Raw genomic sequence first — 21,837 nt, 5'->3', positions numbered from 1 at the left:
TCATGGAGTCACTCAGTGCAGGCACAGCCTGAGAACTAATATTTTGTACACCATGGAGTCACCCAGGGCATGCACAGCCTGAGAACTGCTGTTGTGTACAGCATGGAGGCACCCAGGGCAGGTACAGCCTGAGCACTGCTTTTCTACACACTATGGAGTCACTAGGGCAGGCACAGTCTGAAAATTAATAATTGATTATTACCCAAATTAAGAAGTGAATTACAACTCTGAATAGGGAACACTTGGAATTTAGTCTTTGAGTGACTCCTTTAAGCACATGTTGGTGGCCCTAATGGGGAGAATCACAGCCTCTGGAACAGGAGTCCACTATATTTTTCCTTTGCTAGCAAAGCAAAAACTTATTTTTCCTTTTTTTCAAAACCATGTTCTCATCATTGGATTGGAATCAGGGATCAGGACTGCGCTTTCAATAATAAAATGCCACTAGGCAACTGAACTCCAAAAAGGGGGGATATGGCTGTTTATTTTCAGAAGTATCTTTGCTTTGTTAGTATAAAAAAGGATATTTTAACCTTATCACTAAAAGCTACCCCACTGAATTAATGTTTTAATGCACTTTACTACCTAAGAATATACCTACTCTAGTTCTTCCTTGGAAACTACATCAAGTGCCTGAACTAGAAAGAAAGTTCCCTTTAATTCTGGTGAAGTGCTCAGATATGCCCAAGAAATTATTGCTACATTAATATATATATATAGTTGTAGATAATTTTATTTTATTTATTTTTTCTATGTGATGCTGAGGATCAAACCCAGTGCCTTAAAATCAATGTTTTCCAATGCATATATTTGTTTTACTACTCATTTGGGTGTGAACAATCTATTAATCATACATAATTTTTGAGAAACCTATAGGATCACTTAATAAAAACCCAAACAAACTCATTATGCAATACTAAACCTAACATTACCACCAGAATTGGAGCTATTTCCAATCCATGCCTGTATATTAATATGAGATTACATGTACACTTAAAACATAATTCATTTTTTTTAAATTTGTAAGAAATATATTATGTATAAGTCCTGAGTTATATTCATGAATCAACTGGAAAAAAATTAGTAAACATATATATTTCCCTATCAAAACACCATAGTTATCAAAGTTTTTAAGAGGTGTAGTGAAAAAAAATGCATGTTATCTGATATTCATATTCATTTCATAACAGTAATGTGACTGACAGATAATTCAATATGAATCCTCAACTTATGTTAATACCAAAATTGAATTTGTAGGACATTTCAGTATACCTATGAACTCCTATGTGTTTCTTGAGTAAAACATTGAATATTCAATGCCAATTGTGACTGTAGATTTTGTGTCTTCTTCATCTTCTATATTCTGCCATTCTCCATTTAAAAATACTAATAATCATATAACATATGAGATACATTTCTATATCTCAGAACTTATATATTTTTATCAAATTTCATACATATTTTCCAATGTACCTGCTTATGGATTCTCATGGGGGCTGACATTATCATTCACTACATCACTCAAAACCTACTGTGAATGATAATTCATTATTAAGCCTAAACTCTTTGTTCTCCCCAATAAACCTACATACTGTGCACATTTAAGTGGATGTTGACTAAGACATTACATTATTAATGGTACACTTACTGTGTCATCATTTATTGACTTATAGGATACATCATTGCATCGCAGAATTATATATATATATATATATATATATATATATATATATATATATATATATATATATATATATACATACATACACACACACTCTCACACACACATACTATGTATCCAAATTCCCCACCTAATGTCCTTCTGTGATTCAGATCATACATGATGTTATGTTTTGGTCTAATTTTTTCACTGATACATTCTTATGTATATTCATGTTTCCCAATACTGATATTTTTCCTCTAGAACGACTCCTCACCCAACTCAAAATTTCATGTTAACTCTAAGTTTATTCTATTAACTCAATTGAATTTCACAGTATATATAGAGTTGATGTTGCACGATCTCTTGGCAAAACCCAAACAACCTTATTGTACAATACTAAACCTAATATTACCTCAAGACTTAGAGCTATTTTGAACCCATGTCTCTACATGAATATCAGATTCCATGTGTATTTAAAACATAACTTAAATTTTCCTGTTTAAATTTGCATGAAATATATTATGTATTCGTCCTGGGATACATTCAGAAAATCCTTACAATATGTCCCCATTGAGTCATGTGCTAGTACCAATTTTCAGCAGCTAGCAAGAGCCAACCTTTAACTTTTCATGAGTTTTACAAATCAGTGTTAAAATATAGTCATTGGGCTGGGGATGTGACTCAAGCATTAGCCCGCTCTCCCGGCATGCATGCGGCTGGGTTCGATCCTCAGCACCACATACAAACAAAGATGTTGTGTCCACCGGAGAATAAAATAAATAAATAAATATTAAAAGAATGCACTGCCTGATACCCTTCATCTTTAAAAAAAATAAAAATAAAAAAATAGAATATAGTTATTATTTGAAATTAAATTATGACTCCAACATTTGTGGCTGATGAGCAAGCACGTTTGGCACAGTGTTTGCTGCAAGCTGACCTACCTCTGGAGCACAGGCTTGGACTTATCTGGCTTGGGATCGGATGTCCTGACTTGGTGCTTCTGAATGCCCTGGAAACCCAGTGCCCAGACCTTCCCGCAGGGTTTTGAGGACTCAGCCCCACCCCCACCAGCGCATCTCCCACCTAACTGCAGGGCAGCATCTTTACAGCTGCATCATGCTGCGGTCCCACACTGGAGTCCTGAATACCAGCAGCCACCCTACTTTCCACCGCCCTAGCAGCAGTTGGCTTACACTCAGTCCGTGGATCCCTACTCACATTTGAGTAAAGCCTATGCTGCAGCCATTAGCCGCCTGCACCAGCCTGTGGCCACCAACAGTCAGCAATGATCCTGGCCTGGCCGCCAGAGTCAGGAGGGGGCCGCCCTGCCTTTACAACTAGGGCGCCTGGCCGGCCTGCTTCCTCAACTCTCTGGGATAGAGGAAGTGCTGTGGGCGTCCTCGGGGATGCCTACAGCTGCTCAGATCTGCTGATGCCCCACATGCACACCCTGAATGCTACAGGCCTGGCAAAGAACCTGAGGCTCCACAACATGGTTCACCAGATAGAAGAGGTGAAGAATGTCAACCCAAACCTGCCTGGGCATGATCAGACGGCAATCTGCAAAGGTCCCATTTTCCATGGCTTAAAACCCCCTGAGTCTCCCCTGTCAGAAGGAGCTGGTGATAGCCCTGATGAATCCTATGAAGTCTTCTGCTCGGTTCTGGGAAGATTGTCTCTCTTCAGCTCCACATCCAAATGTAAGTGACTGTGGCTGAAGTGCAGAGGTGATTGTCATTTTCTGAATGCTTAAAGGCCTCTCTGCTGGGAGGTGTTTTCAAAAAACAAAGCCCAAAACTGGCTGATAGTTGTGGGAAAAGTTGGACAAGACTGGCCTGAAACTTCCAGCTGGGAGACAGAAAGCTGCTCTTGTGATCCTCCTGACATTCTTGGTGGAAGGAAAAGCTGTTCACTTGGCTTGGGTCTTTGCATAGGGCTGTGAAGTGGAGTTTTCTAGTAAGCCAGTGGCCTAATATTTAACCAGGCCTTACCTAGGAGAGTAAACCAAGATGGCAACAAGAAAGAATAACACTGTGGGAGGCTCAGCAAGTTTGTAAAGAATTCAAGGACCTTCTCAATCAAGACCAAACACACAATGGCAACAAAAGGCACTCCCTGGTCTTAGAAACCTACAAACAGAACTGCTTGTCTTATTTTAGCCTGATTACCCACGGGTTTGGCAGCCATGTCATCTGTACTCCTGTGTCTGGGGTGCAGAACTACATCAAAGAAGCCCTGATTCTCATAGACAAATCCTATATTAACCCCAGAGACCAGAGTCCAGCAGATTCTAATAAGCCTCTGGAGAAAATTGAGAAGCAGAGGGAGTAAAACGGAGGTGAGCACAGGGCCAGAGGGGAAAGGACAGAGGAATCCATCTCCACTGGGACAGACTGGAGGCACCCTTGCTGGGGGAGGAGATTCCAACCCCTCTTATCCAACTATCCAAAGTCCTCTGTCACTTGAGGCATGCAGGATCTTGACCTGCCCTCTGGGATCCCTGTGGATTCTCTAGCACTGCAGTGTCTGTCCTTGAACACATTATCCCAAGGTGACAAGTATTGGTTTTTGTTTTGTTTTTAATTGTTCAGCCTTTATTTTTTGGAACCCCATCCCTCCTTTCTCTGAAAGTGGTGCTACAGAGTTTTAGAACCTTCTCATAAGTTCCCCAGGGCTGACAAGAAATCATACGCCTAGCTGTTGAAAGTTTAGATTAATGATATTCAGATTATCTACCTACCTCGGTGATGGTGCACTCCAGGAGGAGGCAAAGGTACCATGTGCTCTGCTGCCAGTGAGCAGGTGCTACATTGGGGCAAACCCGGTGCACAGAGGGGCCTTCTTGTTGTAGGAAACTTGTAGGAACAATTTCTACTGACATTTCATTTTTATTTTGTCTGTTTTTTTTTTAACTTTGAAAGTTAACTCTTTAAATGGGTGACTCTTTGGAGTGACACATTCCTGTAAGGAACTGAAAGTTTTATTTGCATATTTATTTCAGATCTTGATTTTTCAAGTAAACTTGAAATGGGTGAGAACTAAGCATTTGCTGCTGCCTGTCACCCCTCAAACCCCTGTGGAGGCTCTGTATTTTGAGAAACAGTGTGTTGAGTGTACAGACTTATTTATGCATAGTTTAATGGCATCTGTAAATACTGGTGAACTACTTACAAGTTTTTGAGAAATAGGATTCGATTTTAATATTAACTTTTAATTAATAAAAGTTAATATTATTATTTTAATGGTGGTGGGGTAATTTATAACATGTCTTTAAATTTTATTAATCTGTACACAGGGTATGAAGAAGCAAGAGAATACACAGTTTTGTTCTTGGTTTAGAAGATTCTGTTTAATCAGGGATCTCTGTTCAGAAAGCAATAACTTCATATCTCGTTCTTGTGAGGCTCATTCACTGTAAGGTGAATGTGTGTTATACTTGATATGGATAAAATGGAGGTTTAGAATTGAACTCCCTGCATGTAAATATTCCTCAAAGCAAAGTGTGCATATGATACCTGTATAATAAAAGTATTCTTGATAGAATCTGTGCAAAAATAAAAAAAGTAAAATTAAATTATGTAAATGTGAAACTAATCAAATCATATTAAAAATACAGGTAATCAATTATCAAAACTCACCACTTTTGCTTTTTTATGGTGTCTTGCTATGCTCCCTGCACTTCAGGCTGTTTATGTGTCTTCTGTGTGTGTGGGATAGAAGTGTTCCATGGTGTGTGATTGTGTGCCTTCCAGTCACATCACACTGACTTGGCCATGATGGGAATAGTTATAATAAAATAATTACAAAGACTGGAAACTAGGGCTTTTATTTTCCTTATTAGTCTATTGTCAGGCAAAGACTAATAGGCTTATGACCAAGATGGTTCAAATTCTAACCTCTTAACTAAATAAGAAATGAGAGAAGGAAGGAAGAGGAGAAAGGAGAGCTTCTACCAGTGTGCTAACCTTCATATGTTGGTTTTCTCTGCAGACATCTATGATGCTCTGCTGGCCTCTGCCTTGCCTTGGGTGTCCTTCAGCAGCTCTTCAGAGATGTCCAGTAGCCATGGCCTTGGCTTTGCAAGTCTAAATCAGCAAATGGTGAGTCAGCTGTTGTCTCTGCTCCTTCCTCAGAGAGAGCTTACATCTTTATTTCTGTTCCTATAGCTCAAAAATTAATTATTTGAGTTTTAATGAAATTGAAGAAATTGGAAATTTCATGTTTTTATTTATTTTAAATTTATTTTTATTTTATTTGAATAAATTTCTTCCTTATTGGTTGCTAGTAAATACTCATAAAGTAAATTTAGTCAGAATGGAATTATTGGAGCTATTCATTATTTCCAGTTCTACCAAATCTTTTTAGTTTGAGAATAGACTATGAAAAGGTTACTATTCCAGTGAGCTGATCATGAAAAACTAAAATATATAAATAAGTAAAAGAGCAAATGTCAGAGCCAATGGGATTAGTCAGCAGGCCACCACACAGTATCTCTGTGATGAAAAGAGTCCATGGCTGCCTGATGGGCAATGAGCACCATCCTGGGACATCATATGAGAGGAAGCCAGGGGAAGGTTGTTCTGATAGTAGGGATTTCCTTCCCAGGTAGTATGAAGGAAGCTGTGAACTTGCTTTTTGGAGATGTATCATTCCATCTTAGGACTCCAGTATCATTGAGTAAATTACTTTTTTCTGTTGCACAAATAGTAGTTCAGAGGATTAAATAAGTTAATACAATTAAAGATAAATCTTTCTACAAAATTCTAAAGAGGTAGACTGATTTTTCTGTGAAAGGTGAGTTAATTCATTCAGGAAGTACAACTTAATATAAGCTCTACCCCTTCTAAGTACATCATTGTAAGTATTGGTGATGTAGCCTGGAGTTGAGTATTTTCTCCCTTTATGTAATATTCCAAAGATCTGGGTGAAAGTACAGCCTTGAGTTTCTTTATCCCTTTAAAATCAAGCATGATGCTTATTTATCAGATACATTGATAGGAAACAGTCTATACAAGAGGAAAACCCAGAACGTGATATTTAAATATAAAATATCTAAATTGTCCATGATTGTCCTCTCTCATTTTTTAAATGTGCAGGAGCATTCTGTGGCCTGAGAGTTAGACTTCAAATCTCATTCAATATATTGTAAAATATACTGTCATTGAAACCAGAGTTCATCTATTATTTACATTATCAAATTAACATTTTTTGGTCTGGTGATTAATCCAATACCATATTAACACCTAAATTTTTCAGTGGTTGCAAAGATTATAATAACTAAATAAACACTCAATTTTTTATTTTGTTTTTAAAAATTTTTAAAATTATTTTTTAAATAATGATAGCAGAAAACATTACAATTTTTATTGCACATATACAGCACAATTTTTCATCTCAAGTTGTATATAAAATATGTTCACCCTAATTTGTGTCTTCATACATGTACTTTGGATAATGATTTCCATCACATTCCACCATCCTTGATAACCTCCTGCCTCTTCCCTTCTCCTCCTACCCCACTGTCCTATCTAGAGTTCATCTATTCCTCCCATGCTCCCCCTCCCTACCCAACTATGAATCAGCCTCCTTATATTAGAGAAAATATTTGGCATTTGTTTGGGGGGATTAGCTAACTTCACTTAGCATTATGTTCTCCAATACCATCCATTCACCTGCAAATGCTATGATTTTATTCTCTTATTGCTGAGTAATATTCCATTGTGTATATATGCCACATTTTTTGTCCATTCATTTACTGAAGGGTCAATTCAATTATTTTAAAAAAGCCCAATGGTCTTGCATGTTGTGTTTCTGATCTGCAGAGACAAAAACCTGTTATGATTCAGGTTTCCCTGCAGTAGGTACTTTGGAGGTCATAAACATATAGACGAAAAAGTCTTCTAGTTTCAAATCTACTTATTTCCATTACTAATAATTCTAAAAAGTTAACATCTCAGAATATGATAAGTAGTCATTACAAAATGGTAGTACTAAATTCACCATGTATATTTAGATTACTTTCACTGCATATTTAAGTTAATTTTTCCTAAGAGAGTAGCATTCAGCTGATTAGGTTTAGTGTTTATAGTTGCAACTCTAATTGCATGTAATGTGTGTTTCAATGAATATTCCTTGATATTGCTACCAAACTTCATGCTCATTCCTGAAGTGTGATTTACAAAGCTTAATGTATCAATACTTCTTCTGAAAGATTATTTATGTGTTTTCTGTTTTATGTGTATGATTTTTCTTTTATACTAATGCGTTTTATTTATTTCTGTATTTGTGTTGTTTTCTATTGATTTTTGAAAAGTAATAAAGTATTTTTTAGGAACACTTTTAGAACAAATAAAGGAAAGGGGTCTTATGAACTGTACTGGGAAGGCTGAGTATCAATGTCTGGGCAGGTTCAGGTGTTTACAGGGACCAAAGACAGAGAGGAAGTTCCCAAGGGGCTGAGCATCAAAGCAAGTGATCTTGTGGCCATATTTGAGTCAGTGATTTTTTTGAGTTTCTTACTGGAAGAGAAAAAGTATTGTAGCGATAGTAATGGATTTGTATTATCATTCACCATAGAATCAAATGTTCTTAAAGTTCATTTTTTTTTATTTATACATGACAGTAGAATATATTTTAACATATAAAAGCAGAGTACAATTTCCCATTCTTTTGGTTGTACATGATGTGGAATTACATTGGTCGTGTATTCATCTTTGAACATAGGAAAGTGATGTCAGATTCATTCTAGAATCTTCCCTATTCCCATTCCCCCTCCCTTCCCTTCATTCCCCTTTATCTAATCCAAAGTACTTCTATTCTCCCCCTACCCTAATGTGAGTTAGCATCCACATGTCAGAGAGAACATTTGCCCTTTTTTTTTTTTTTTTTTTGCGGGGAGGACTGGCTTATTTCACTTAGCATGATAGTCTCTAGTTTCATCCATATATTGGCTAATGCCATAATTTCATTTCTCTTTATGGCTTAGTAATATTCCATTGTGTATATATAATACATTTTAAGAGTTTATTTTTAAAAGCTCTGCTTGTGGTGATTCTTCTGGAATTCCCATTTAAAGCCTGAGGGTAGGTTCCAGGTATACATTTAATAGAGTGGCCCTGACATGATATGCCTTACATTTTTATTTCAAGAAACATAAACTGTTTAAAAGTTAACATCTCACAATGCCTCCCCTAAAGTTTTTTAAATTGATAGATTTTTAAAATACCTTCATTTTGTTTATTTATATTTATGTGGTGCTGAGGACTGAACACAGTGCCTCACACAGGTGAGGCAAGCACTCTACCACTGAGCCACAACCCCAGCCCCAAAATTGATAGATTTTAAGAAGTACAACTTATTCCCAATTAAGAAAATTCATGACATGAGATACAGGTAAAATTCCTTTATTTTAAGAGACACTTTTTATTGTTGTTTACTTTCAGGACAACTTTAACTGTAATTAAATATCCGTTCAATTTTAATGCCTTGAACATGACTATCTTTTTGCACCAAAATATTTTCCTCTTTAATTAGGGGTTATAAGTTTACTTATTTGGATTCCCCATTAAAGAAGTACTCTCAATTATAGCTTTTGACCAGAAATGCATATCTAAGGCATTGTTACTGAGATGTATTTGGACTGACATGGTCCAACAAGAATCATATTCTTGCAATTTTTTAAATTATCTATTATTTTTTATTAGTTGCTCATGACAATGCAATGATCTTGACATATCATACATTTTAATCAAATGGGGTATAATTTCTCATTTTTTCCAAGTGTACAGGTTGCAGAATCACATGAGTTATACGGCCAGGTATATACATACAGCAACACTAGTGACTATTTTATTCTTCTGCCTTTCCTATCCCCCCTTCCCTTCCTCTCTCCTTTCATCACCACTCTCTACACAATCAAATGTGATACATTTCTCTTCCCCCCTCACATCATCATACATGTATTTTGTATAATGATGAGGGTCTTCTTCCACCTTTCGTGCAATTGATACAGGTGAAATTTCTAATAAAATTGGATTTGACTGTTTATTTTGTTGCTATCAAAATTAAATTTGTATTTTCTAAAATTAAGAGTTAGTATGTTTCACATAAAAACAGATTGCTGAATATGCGTTCTAAATAAAAAACATGCTATAATATTAATTTTCACTTTTTCTTTTCAAAATCGTTCTTAAGAAACTTTTTACTCCACATTTATCCAGTTAAATGTTAAAAAGTAAAAAATAAAAAAAAACAACACAAAAAACTATCTCTATATAAACTTTCACTCCACATTTTGCTTGTTCATGGACTCTAGGGACCATTGATAAAGCTGACTTATAGCATTCAGATGCTGGTGCCTTCCAGCCTCATTGGCACCTTCTCATTCTGTCAGTCATGGGGGCTGTAGGTGCAGACCTAGATATCAGAGCCATGATCTTGGCAGAGGTGGTTGAAATTGACTAGAAAATCATACCAGTGTTTTTTTTTTTCTTTTCTAATTCCCCAAGTGCTTGCATAAATGCTCTTTTCCAGGAAAGGACTGCTTTGTTCATAACTCAGATGCTGAAATTGTGAGCTCTAAAGCTGAAAGTGGCCACGTGCATTTGTGATCCCATTGGAGACAGTGGAAATTGTAAACTTCTTTGATTGCAACTGAATCAAAAGTGGCATTGAGAATGCAGTATCAATTTTTGTTTTTGCAAAACAAAAGTAGATAGAGACATATGGAACTGATTTGTTTGTTCCTCTTTTCCTTGTAATTCTCACCCTTACCCATGCCATTGAATATGTGTCCACAGAACATGGACTGCACTCATCTGCCTTCATTTCCCTTTATCTAATCCAAAGTACTTCTATTCTCCCCTTACCCCATTGTGAGTTAGCATAAGCTAATCTGTGTTATGCATTCTGTAGAAACTGTACTTTGAATTTTGTATTTTAACATTTTTACCTCATATGTTTGTGGATCCAGGAAAATATTTGCCTAATACTTCCAATACTAGTCATTGCCAAGCATTTTATAAACTCTTGTTAACACTAAGATACTTATTTCTCACTTCCATACAGTTAGTAGTATATACATTTATGTTATGGGCATCAGGAAGATAAATAAGAAAATAAAAATGATTAGATAAGGGAAAATATTTAAATTTGTCCGTAAGATACTAAATAGCTTTTTACAACATGAATATTTACAATTTCAATTCTGAAATTTCCCAAATAGTGTATGATATAAAATTTATTGGCTTTTAATTCAAGAAATGTTTTCTAAAAACTTAAAAGAGTAAATGATAATTTAAAATATCTGAAAGTATGTCAATCTCTGATACAAATCAGAATATTACTAAATATTCAATGTGAATCTTACCCTCATATTTTTTCCATAGAACCTAGGTTTGTTTTCTGTTTTATTATGTTTTGTTTTTTTTTATTTTCATCATTATGCACAGGCAGATGCCTAATGGAATTGGCCTATGTTCCATCAAGTAGGTCAATTCAAATCTCAGCAAAGGGACTTGCAAACTAGATTTCTATAAGATGAATGAAATACAGGGATGATTTTGCCTTTGCACATCAGATATTTAATTCTATTTACTTTTTTAAAAATTTTAGACCTATGAGGGCAAAGAAATTTTTTATTTTTAAGCTAACATGTTTTGTCCTGAGATAAAAAGGGTTTTTGTTTGTTTGTTTGTTTTTAACCCTGCAAGATGCACTATGGGTATGAAGTGCTGTGGACAGGCCAAAGGTAAAAATGTGTGTTTTCAATATGTTGATGTGCTAGCACAGAGCCCTTTCTTGGCAGTTACATAGCTTTATTTAGTCAGCTTTTACAAACTTCAAAATGGTAGCATGGGGAAGCACCTTGAACCAACAAGGTTTGTACAGAATCTTCCCTGGAGTAATTATATGGAAGGTAAACATTCATCTGCTCTTGTTCTTTTCTGCTCCTCCTCTAGTTTAAGAGCCTCCATATTCTCCATAGAGCTTAAGTTACCAGATGAGATAAACAGAATAAACCGGCCAGGTTTGTGTAGTCAGCAGCCTTCGGAGAGGCAGTGTTAGGTGTGACTTTGTCTTCAACTATGTCAAATTATAGAAGTACCCTCAGAATCTGGACTCTGCTGGACTCAGTTGCCTGTTTTGGATGGTTGAACACTTTCCAGGAATGCTTTGATTTATTAGTGCTGTTCCTTCCTTGCAAAATGGTATTTGGATGCATAGGACAGTCTCCTGCTTTTGTGGAACTGTATGATAGGAGGAGACATCATGGTATACATCAACTCCTCATGCTGGTCCTTGGCTCTTGCTTGTGCTGAGGAAGTTTGCCTGGCCTTAACCCTGAAGACTAATTAATTACATCTTCTCCTGAAGCCTGTGGTGGACTTTCTAAGTGTTCCCAGGGAGCAGTCATCATCCTGTGCTGAATGTGTCCCATGTCATTTGGCTTTTTGCTGATGGTGTGGCCTCCCTGAAGTCTGTGAGTTTCATTTATGGCCTGAGGAGAAAGTCAGGGCCTGGATTATGTTTACTTTGCCACTGTCATGTTGACCTTCTGTTTAGATTCTGTTAGACTCAGCTTACTTCTTTGCCTCCTTTTGATGACCTTTTGATGGAAATTCTGAGTCACTCTGAGCCAGTGGAAAAAAGTACTGATTAGTTTGTCCTGGCAGTTTAGGCTCAGAACTGACCTATCAGCTCAGCTGCAACAACTAGTCACTTTGTCCAGTGAAACCACAGAGTGCATGGAAAATGAAAGCTTTACATGACCAGGGAGTGTAAAACCAGGAACTGCAGACTGTCTCTGACTTGGCATGGTCCAACATGTGATTTTTTAGCTTTACTATGGTGTGATAGTGATTTGCATTCTGTAGAAACTGTACTTTGAATTTTATATTTTAACATTTCTTGGGCCACATGATCTTATATTAAGTTTGAACAACCTGTCCTCTATAGCATATTGTGGTATTTGATAGGTTAGGTGTACTTAATGCATTTTTCCATTTATAATGTTTTTAGATGATGAGTTCACCACTTTGCAATGCCATGTTAAGTGAAGGAATATTAGTATTTGGAAAAGGGTGGTAATGGCTGATGACCACTTTGCCCCTACAAGATCATATCCCTAAATTCCATAGGGAAACAAAGCAAAAGCAAAAGCCTCCCTGTAAGCTTCTCATATTTCTCTGACTTTTATGATCTTCTCGGCCTTTGTTACTGAGCAAGGAGTGTGGATTACTTTCAGACCATGTGTTAGGCATTTCTTTCTCCTGAGCAGCCCAAAGTCATCACATCCTACTTTCCTCTTTTCTGAATTGTTTATACTCTCCCTGGATTATCTGGGACTTAATATACAATGATCCCTGGCAAACAGCAATAATTAAAGGTGAGGAATGACAATTAGAGCAGCTTATTTCAAAATTATTTCTGTGTATATGATCTGTATGATTAGTATATCATGGTGACCACAATTTTTCCTTGAAAGTTTTCCAATCATCTTAGAGTAAGTAGTACCTAAGGCTCACTTGGTACCTTCCCAAATGTTGCTGGGAGGCCTTCTTGGGACCAACCACATTCTAACCTAGTTGGGTAGCAAATTCTATTTCTTTTCTTTTTCAAAATAACTATTTTTATTTTTTTTAGCTTCTTATATTATTCCTGATACACTGCAGTACATTAAGAATATTAGTGTGTGCTCTCTTTATAACCAAGGTGTCTTTGTTTACTTAACCTGTTTATGAATGAAATGCTTGTCCCTTTGGAGGTGTATTTTGCCCATGGCAAACAACTGCTTTGCCTCTTCTGGGGAATGAGAGATTCCCCTTTTCCCCATTCAGGGATCCTGGTAAAAGGCCTACCAACAAGGAGGGCCTTCATTCCTGGCCAAAGGCTGAGGTTGAATTAGTGACCTTTCATGAGGCAATTTGGATCACTACAGTGCATGAATCCTTTTTAAATCAAAGCACATGGGATTCCTAAATAGCAGGTCTAATTTGTAGCATAGCAATTGCTCCAGACTAATGGAATGTCTCATTTTGCTGAAAGTTAGTGGAGACCTTCCTCAGTAGGGGTTGACTATATTATTGTTTCTGGGACTCCCTCATCTCTCTTCCCCATAATCATTGGAGTTTGACTCCTATGATGTTGCTCCATGGAAATAAGGTCAAATATCACACTACGGGGACACATGCCCCCTCTTGGAATGTTCTTTATCAGTGGAATTCACCATTTGTGAAACTTGGACTTCCTCTATTTTGCATGTGTATTAGAGCAATATATATCCTATGACAGGGAATCTACTTGTGCCTCTTCTCTCCCAAGACCCTCACAGCACATTTACAAATTGCAGTTAATTAACCTATCATAGTATCCTTAAAGAAAATGTTTTTTCCATCAATGGGATTTCTTTCCCAGAATCATTTGGCAGACCATACCAATAAATAGAGCATTTAGTTCTCATGAAATTATTTCTGAGGGCCTCACCCTTGAATTTCCTGCCATGGATATATACTACATTTAATTTTTGATAAAAAATAGTGACTAACTAACTTCATTAGAAAAAGTAACAGAGAGCTTTCAGCATTTGGGGTATCTGGCCTTTTGCTTTGCTGGGCAGACTACTAATTGTTATAAGGACAACAAAGGGACATGCTACTGTTCTGATCTCCTGTTTGGCAATATGAAGTCTTATGTATTGAGGTAACTCAGAGGACCTCTGGAAGATGCACACAGATGCTTTCATTAACCCTGATCAGATCTCTGAATAACACCTCACAAATGTGAGGATTTTACATGATAAAATCAGCTTGGTGGCATAACTTATTCATGCATAAATTACATACTGTATATATTCAGATTGTCTATAGGCTTTCTAAGCAATTCTAACTTTATATTTAATGTGAAAAGTTACCAGAACTGTTTTAGAATTTGTCAGTAAAGAACTTCCAACAACTAAGACCTGAAAGCAACAGATCAAAACAGATCTTCAAAATGTCATGGTGCCTCTCTGGCCTCTTTCCTTTCAACTTGTCCAGGAGACTGTGCACATGAAAAAACAGAGTAACATACAATAGTGGTAATTTTTTTTTTTTATGTAGGAAGAGCTACATAAGTGCGTATCAAATGCCAAAAGGCACTGGAAGCTGTCGCTGGGGATTGTACCCACAAAACTTCAGGAAGCTAGTGGTGACCTCTCAAGCTGAGTTCCCAAACCAGCCTCCTTTGCCCACCATACAGCATGCCAGTCAGTGAAATGAGTTTTGTAAAGGAGCAAGAGTTTATCCACAAGGTAGCCAAACATGAAGATGGGAAGCCTAAGTCTCATATTGACCTCCTGAGAACAGGGTTTGAGGACATTTATGGGATATGGAAACAGGGTATTTAAGGCATGGGCATGATTGGAGGTGAGGTAATCAGTGGTTTTTATAGGTGTAATTAACATTCATGGCTCTTCCTGGGTTGTGTGTTCAGAAAATGTCAGCATTAGCATGATATGAGGGTGGAGCTTTGGCCTTTTAACATCAATAGGACACCCATTACATACCTGAACAGGCCCATGGAAAGAGTCCTTTATAAAAAAAACAAACAAAAAACAAAACAAAATAAAAAACAGCCTTCTCATGCCTGAAAAGAAACCTAGGTAACTATTATCATTATAAAGCCTGTGCCAGGGGTTACTGGCTACAGCAAGGCTAGTAGGAGACTAATATTATTTTGCTAAACTGAGTGACCTTCAGAGTTAGTGATTTTTAAAGGAAATGAAAAGAAGTAACTAAGCAAGGAGAATAGGGTCTCAGAGTCAGAGAAGTACAAAGGCTTGATTAGTTTAAGTGAGAGTAGGCTAGCTGTGTTTGCTATAGGCAAGTAATTGTCAAATTTAGGGTTCTTTCTTCCCTTGAAGACTTGGGAGAAAAATTCTTCTGATGATTAAGTTCTTGAGAATGAAGTGAGTGGGGAATAGGAGGTTGACCTTGATGGAGGCTTTGTGCTTCAGAAGACACATATTTACCATTGTAGGTCGTTCTTTTACTACATGCCCAAGGGATGATTGTGGCCCATCTAGTAAGGGTTGGATTTTAAATATACTTTAATTGCCTCAGTATTACTGACATTTAATGAACATCTCAGTTTGACCAATATAAACATATTTTCAATTTATTTTTGAGTTGCTTATTTGCACAGCCACTATAGAGTATGTATGCATTTCATTAGAAACTGTTTTACCATTAGGTTTCTGAGTGTGATTTTTTTTTAATTATGTATGCACTTTTTGGGAAATTGCACACCAGCTCAGGCTTCTGAAAAATTTCAATAAGCATGGGGAAAGGAGTCAGAGCATACCTCGATGGCTCTAGAGATAAGACTGCATTTTCTTCACCCTGGTAGCTAGAAAGCTTGCATATAGATAACTGGAATTGTTCACTGAGGAATCAAAGCTAAAGTAAATACTTTTGTAAATTCCAGGGTTATGTTCAAAATCTCAGGTGTAAATCCCAGAGATCTCTGAGAGAGTGAGCAAGTAGCATGCATCCAGCTGCCTGCATCTTCATGTGAATACTGCTTATTCTCTGCCCTCCAACTCACACTGATTATCTAGAAACACAAAAGAGACACCTGTGAATTCAGATGCAGTTAAGTGAGGAAAGAAACAGAGCTGGTTCCTATGCCATTAGAAAAAATGTTAACAGTGATTTGGGGGATAACTTACCTTGGCTACAGTTCCAATTTAGCATTTATTTGAGTGACATTGGGATGCCCTGAAGTTGGGCAAATCTTTTAATTTATCTGTGCTCTCATGCTTGTTAGTGCTTGCTTTGCAGGCACAAGGCCCTGGATTCAATCCCAGTACCACACACACACACACACACACACACACACAAATGAGAAAGCATTCACTTATTTTCACCTTTTATCTCTGAGTATTTTTTTTTCTCTTGAAAAAGCTGACACTCCAACAGTCTTTAGGGCAGTGTATTCACAGGGGCCACCACAGCATTGATCAGTGTAATCATCTTTGGCCCGAATAATGAAGGCAGGGCAAGTCCTGAGCTTTTCACATGATTGTTGCTAGTTTAGTTTTCTTCATCATCTCATCTTCTTCTGCAAATTATTCAGTATTTTTTAGTTACCTCCTGAGGAACCTGTAGTAAAGCTGGCAATGACTGATGACTAAGTCATGGAATTGCTGCAAATTGCAGCACTTGGTGTGACCTCTTGTTGTAATTGCCATGAGGGCAGCAATATCTGGTGCAGGCAGCCTGACTTTCTTTCATCAAGTGGTTGTACCTGGAGGGGAATTATTAGGCACTTCACACATCTTCTTATTGTATCTTCACACAATCCTAAAATAAACTTATCCTAATTTCTTATAGGGGGGAACAATATTTCTGTGGAAGATGGCTTCCCAGACTTTTGAAGCTTGCTCTGTGCATTTGGGGCCCTGTGGACATGTTTTTATTTCTATAAATAGATTTTTGTTGTTGATGCTTTTGTTTTGTTTATTCTTCCAAGCTTTCTTTGAAGAGACTGAAGATGGTGAAGAGGAGGCAAGAGACAAGTAGCTAATGCTGTGGGCAGTGGGAGAGCTGTGGTGACAGAAATAGGTAGTTAACAAAATTTAAAAAAAAGTTGTGTTAATAAGATGTTCATTTCCTCTTACCCATGAAGAAATGCAAGATACAACAGTGTGCTACACAAAACATTTTCCATAACCCTTGCATAGAACAGTATTTTCCCAAAGGTACCATAGTAAAAACTGCTTTCATTTTAAATTTGTGCATCTTGTTTGAAATTTCAGATTAAAATGTAAGTAGCATATGAGATCGATGATATCACAGCATAGCAAGAGCATAAAACTAAAGAAAGAGAATTATGAAAAGAACAAAAGAAATTAACATAGCTGAATGCCTGGGGGATGCCAGAACCCATGCTCTGTGCTTTTTGCACATTTATTCACCAAATCCTCACATGGGCCCTGCTATGTAAGAATAAAGAAATTGTGTGAAAGATGACTCCAGTTGTACAGTGTAACACAGATCATTATGAAGTCACAGGCCATCAGCTGCAGGATCCACACAAAAACTGCCTTGTCAGAGCCAGCATGGGGGATTCAGGTCAGAAATGAAATTGTGACTGTGAAGTTAAGATGATTCAGCACGGGTATCCTCTTCCTCATTGCACACAGGAAGCAGTTTCTCTCAATGTAGGCAGGGGCATAAAATGACTAAACCCTTTCAGGGATGTTTCTATGAAATTAAGTCAGTGTCTAAAAGCAATTACTGTATTTCAGTTCTCCAAGAAATGACAATGCAAAAGGATTGTTTTTTGCAGGGCTATGGGCCTGTACAGGGCCTTGTGCATGCTAGGCAAGTACTGTACCACTGAGCTCTACTTCCAGCCCAGGATCAGTGCTTTAAGTTCCCTAAAGATACCATCTACACCACATGACACACCCACTGTTTTGAAATTAATCACAAGGAGATACTCACAGAGGTGAACAGATGGTGTGTGCAAACTACTTATTTACTCATTCTTTGTTTAAAATATTTTTTAGTTGTTGATAGACCTTTAATTTATTTATTTGTATGTGGTGCTCAGGATTGAACCCACATGCTAGGCAAGTGCTCTGTCATTGAGCCACAACCGCAGCCCCCCACCCCATTGCCTCATTTTTTACAATCATCATTCAGCTCATGTAAATAGATGAGCACATGACACATCACTACATCTTCGTTTTATGGAATACTGGAATATACAGGCCTTTTCTGTTAAAAGAATGAAGTAAATATACTTATTGATAAACAAGCTTTAAGAAACTTTTGGTAAAGCACAGAAAAACAATGTACTACTATTGGGAGCTGCCACATAGGAAATGAGCACCCCTTAGCCTTGAGTGATGAGAATGTGGAGATGTGGCAAGCCAGCCATAGGCTGTGTGTATGTGAACTATGGACATCGAACACAAAAAGTGGACTGAACTGTTGTTGTCCCTCTGTTCTTTGTTCTTTTCACTTGCTCTGCCATAATCCCCACACTCATAAGATGGGTGTGGCCTCCCTAGATGTGAGTCAACATGCTGACAGCAGAAATCATGAGGCTAGATTCAACCCCCTGAACCCTGACCCTTTGCTTTATTTGAATGTCTTCTCTCCAATAAAAGGGTTCATCTCTCTCTCTCTCTCTCTCTCTCTCTCTCTCTCTCTCTCTCTCTCTTTCTCTTTTTCTCTCTCTCTCCCTCTCTCTCTCTCATTCTCTCTCTCTAATTTCATGGACCCCTAAGGTCAGAGAAACCATCACAGGATCCAAATAAAAAGGTATTTGTCTATCTCTGTGTGGTTATTTCATGCAACCCAGTTCACCTGGAGTGACCTTGAGTGTTTAGTTGTGAGATACATCATACTACATTGTGCAATGATTTGAAATTCTTGGGATTAACATATATACTTTTGTGCACATAAATGTATGGAGTATTTCTGGAAAAATATTTAAGAAATTATTAATGGAATTTTTTTTTCTGGATATAGAAGTAGAGGTAAAGGACATGAAATTATTTCCAGTTTTAAATAACATGCATGCATTGCTATTCAATTAAATACTAGGATTTGAAATGAACAGAGAAAAAAAAATACGTTAGAGAATTTTAAAAAATTATGGCATTCAATTTTCTATTTTAACCTTTTTTAAAGTATGTAGTTCAGTTGTGTTAAAAATGCTTACATTGTTAGGCTACAGAACTCTGGAACTTTTTTATCTTGCAAAACTAAAATTCTGTACCACTGAATAAAAATTCCATCCCTTTGTCTTTTGGAAGCAAACTTTCTTCTTTGTTTTTATGATTTTGAATATTTTAAATACTTTATACCAAGTGAAATTATACAGTGTATATCCTCTTATTAGAGACTTATTTTGCTTAGCATATTGTCTTTAAGGTTTTTCCATGTTACGGCATGTGATTAGTTTTCCATTTTTTTTATAAAGCTGCCTGTATTCTACTATATGTACATTCCACATTTTCTTTATCCATTAATGTGTTCATAAATATTTTGGTTGTTTCTACTTCTTGGCTACTGCAAATAATGCTTTGGTGAATATAGGTATACAAATATTTCTTTGATATCTGACTTTCAATGTTTTTGGGATATATACTCAGAAGTAGGATTGCTGGGTTAGAATGTAGTTCTTTATTAAATTTTTTTGGAGAAACTTTCATGTTTTCCATAGTGGCTGCATTATTTTGCTTTTTTATCAACCACACATATGGATTGTAATTTATGTGCACTCTTCCCCTAAAATTGTTTTAATTCATTTCCTTTACCCATTGAAATATAGTAAGTAGTTCTTTCTTATCCATGTTTCTCTTTCTGTGTCTTGTTACTATGGTCAACCATTTCTTAAAAACACTAACATTTGTTTTTATTCTTTGAAGAGAGAGATACCACAATCACATACATAACATTTATTATATATTTATAATTGTTCTATTTTATTATTAGTTGTTGATAATTTCTTACTGTTTCTAATTTATAAATTTAACTTTATCACAATTGTGTATGTATAGGCAAAATCTATATTATTGGGCATCCTCTGGGGTGTCCAAACTTGGCTCACTTTGGGATGAGGGGACAATTGTACCCTTAAGATGTGTAGGGAGAAGAAGTCTTCCATGGACCCTGATTTCTTGTTGCATTTTCTTGTTGGATTTCCCAGAAACACAAGGCTCTGACTGCAGCTTATCCAGGCAAGGTGTATTTGAAACAATAATCCTGAGAAGTGAGGTGCTGTTGCCCCTCAGATGAAAGTCAGGCCTTCTGCTGCTGTCCTTCCTGTGATTCAGGATTCCTCTGCTGTGGAGCACCTTGCTGTGTGCATCAGCACACATGCTGCACTCTGGGTCATTACGTAGGGAGTCCCAGGGAACCCACATGATCTTCACTGAGCCTACTCTCCTCTGTTGTGGGATGTTTTCTAAAATCCTGCCACTGTCTAGAGAGTTTCCTGGATTGGCAGAACTACAGCTTCCTGCCTAAGCTTTCCTTTATGCATCAAAAGCACTTTCAGTTGTTTTCTTTTCTCTGGGTCTTCCACGTTGATCTCTTCCTTCAAATTACACCTTTTGCGTAATTTCTGTCACATATAGCATGTATATGATAATGGCTAGAAGACATTATTTCTACACTTTTTGCAAAATTTAATGAATTAAAATTAATTTGATACATTTAAAAAACTCATTGATTTTATAAATTATTGGTTAAGTGATGATTTAGTCTTGAGTTTCCTTCTAAATCATTTATCTATGCAGTGAATATATTCCTAATACAAGCTCTTTGACAAAAAATAAAAATAAATACCACTGCATTTAAAAATAAATGTTTTTGTTATAGTACCAGGGATTGAACTCAGGGGCACTCTACCACTGTGTCACATCTCAGCACTATTTTGTATTTTATTTTGAGACAGTGTCTTTCAGAGTTGCTTAGCACCTCCCTTTTGCTGAGGCTGGCTTTGAATTTGCAATCCTACTGCCTCAGCCTCCTAATCTGCTAGAATTAAAGGTGTGTGCCACTGTGCCCAGCTACCTTTTTAAAAATTAAATTCATACATTATCATTATAAATAATATTGGGGTTCATTTTGACATAATTATACAAGCATGAGTATAATTTGCTCCAATTCAAGCCCCAGTACTCCTTCTTTTTTTCTTCTCTTCGCTCCCATTTCTTTTTTTCTACTGGTTTTCTTCTACTTATTTATCATTTTGTTAAAAATAGTCTTAACAGATATAAATAAAATATATTTCTACTTGAAAGAAAAAATAACAAGTCCTCTAGAGATGTATCTAGCTATTAAGTCTGATATGGTGTCTTTATAAATACCGACAAGGACAGCTCCAGGACAGCAGCATGCAGCTCACCTTCTGTTCATATCATAAGTACCCTCTTCTCCCTGATTTATGATTGGCAAGAATTCCTTTCATTTTTTTTCTTAAGAAAGAATACAGGTCTTCCCTCGCTAAGAACTGAGGGAGAGCACAGTTTTAAAAAAAAATATTAAAAAATCAGGGCACATTTCTAAAACTAAGCTGCAAGCAAAGAAGAAGGGAAGACAGAAGAAATGCCAGAACTTGTCCTCAAAATATGTCTGCAACACACTGAGCAATGCTCAAAATAAATCACA

General features: G+C 36.8%; 1 pseudogene; it reads left to right on the top strand.

The window, feature by feature from the left end:
- The first annotated feature begins 2,951 nt into the window (after positions 1–2,951).
- LOC143640238 (semaphorin-4C-like) overlaps positions 2,952–21,837 on the top strand; it is a 58,059-nt pseudogene continuing 39,173 nt past the window's right edge.

The sequence above is a fragment of the Callospermophilus lateralis genome, unplaced genomic scaffold, assembly GCF_048772815.1.
Source record: "Callospermophilus lateralis isolate mCalLat2 unplaced genomic scaffold, mCalLat2.hap1 Scaffold_139, whole genome shotgun sequence".
Classification (NCBI taxonomy): domain Eukaryota; kingdom Metazoa; phylum Chordata; class Mammalia; order Rodentia; family Sciuridae; genus Callospermophilus; species Callospermophilus lateralis.
This window is presented reverse-complemented; position numbering and strand designations above follow the sequence as displayed.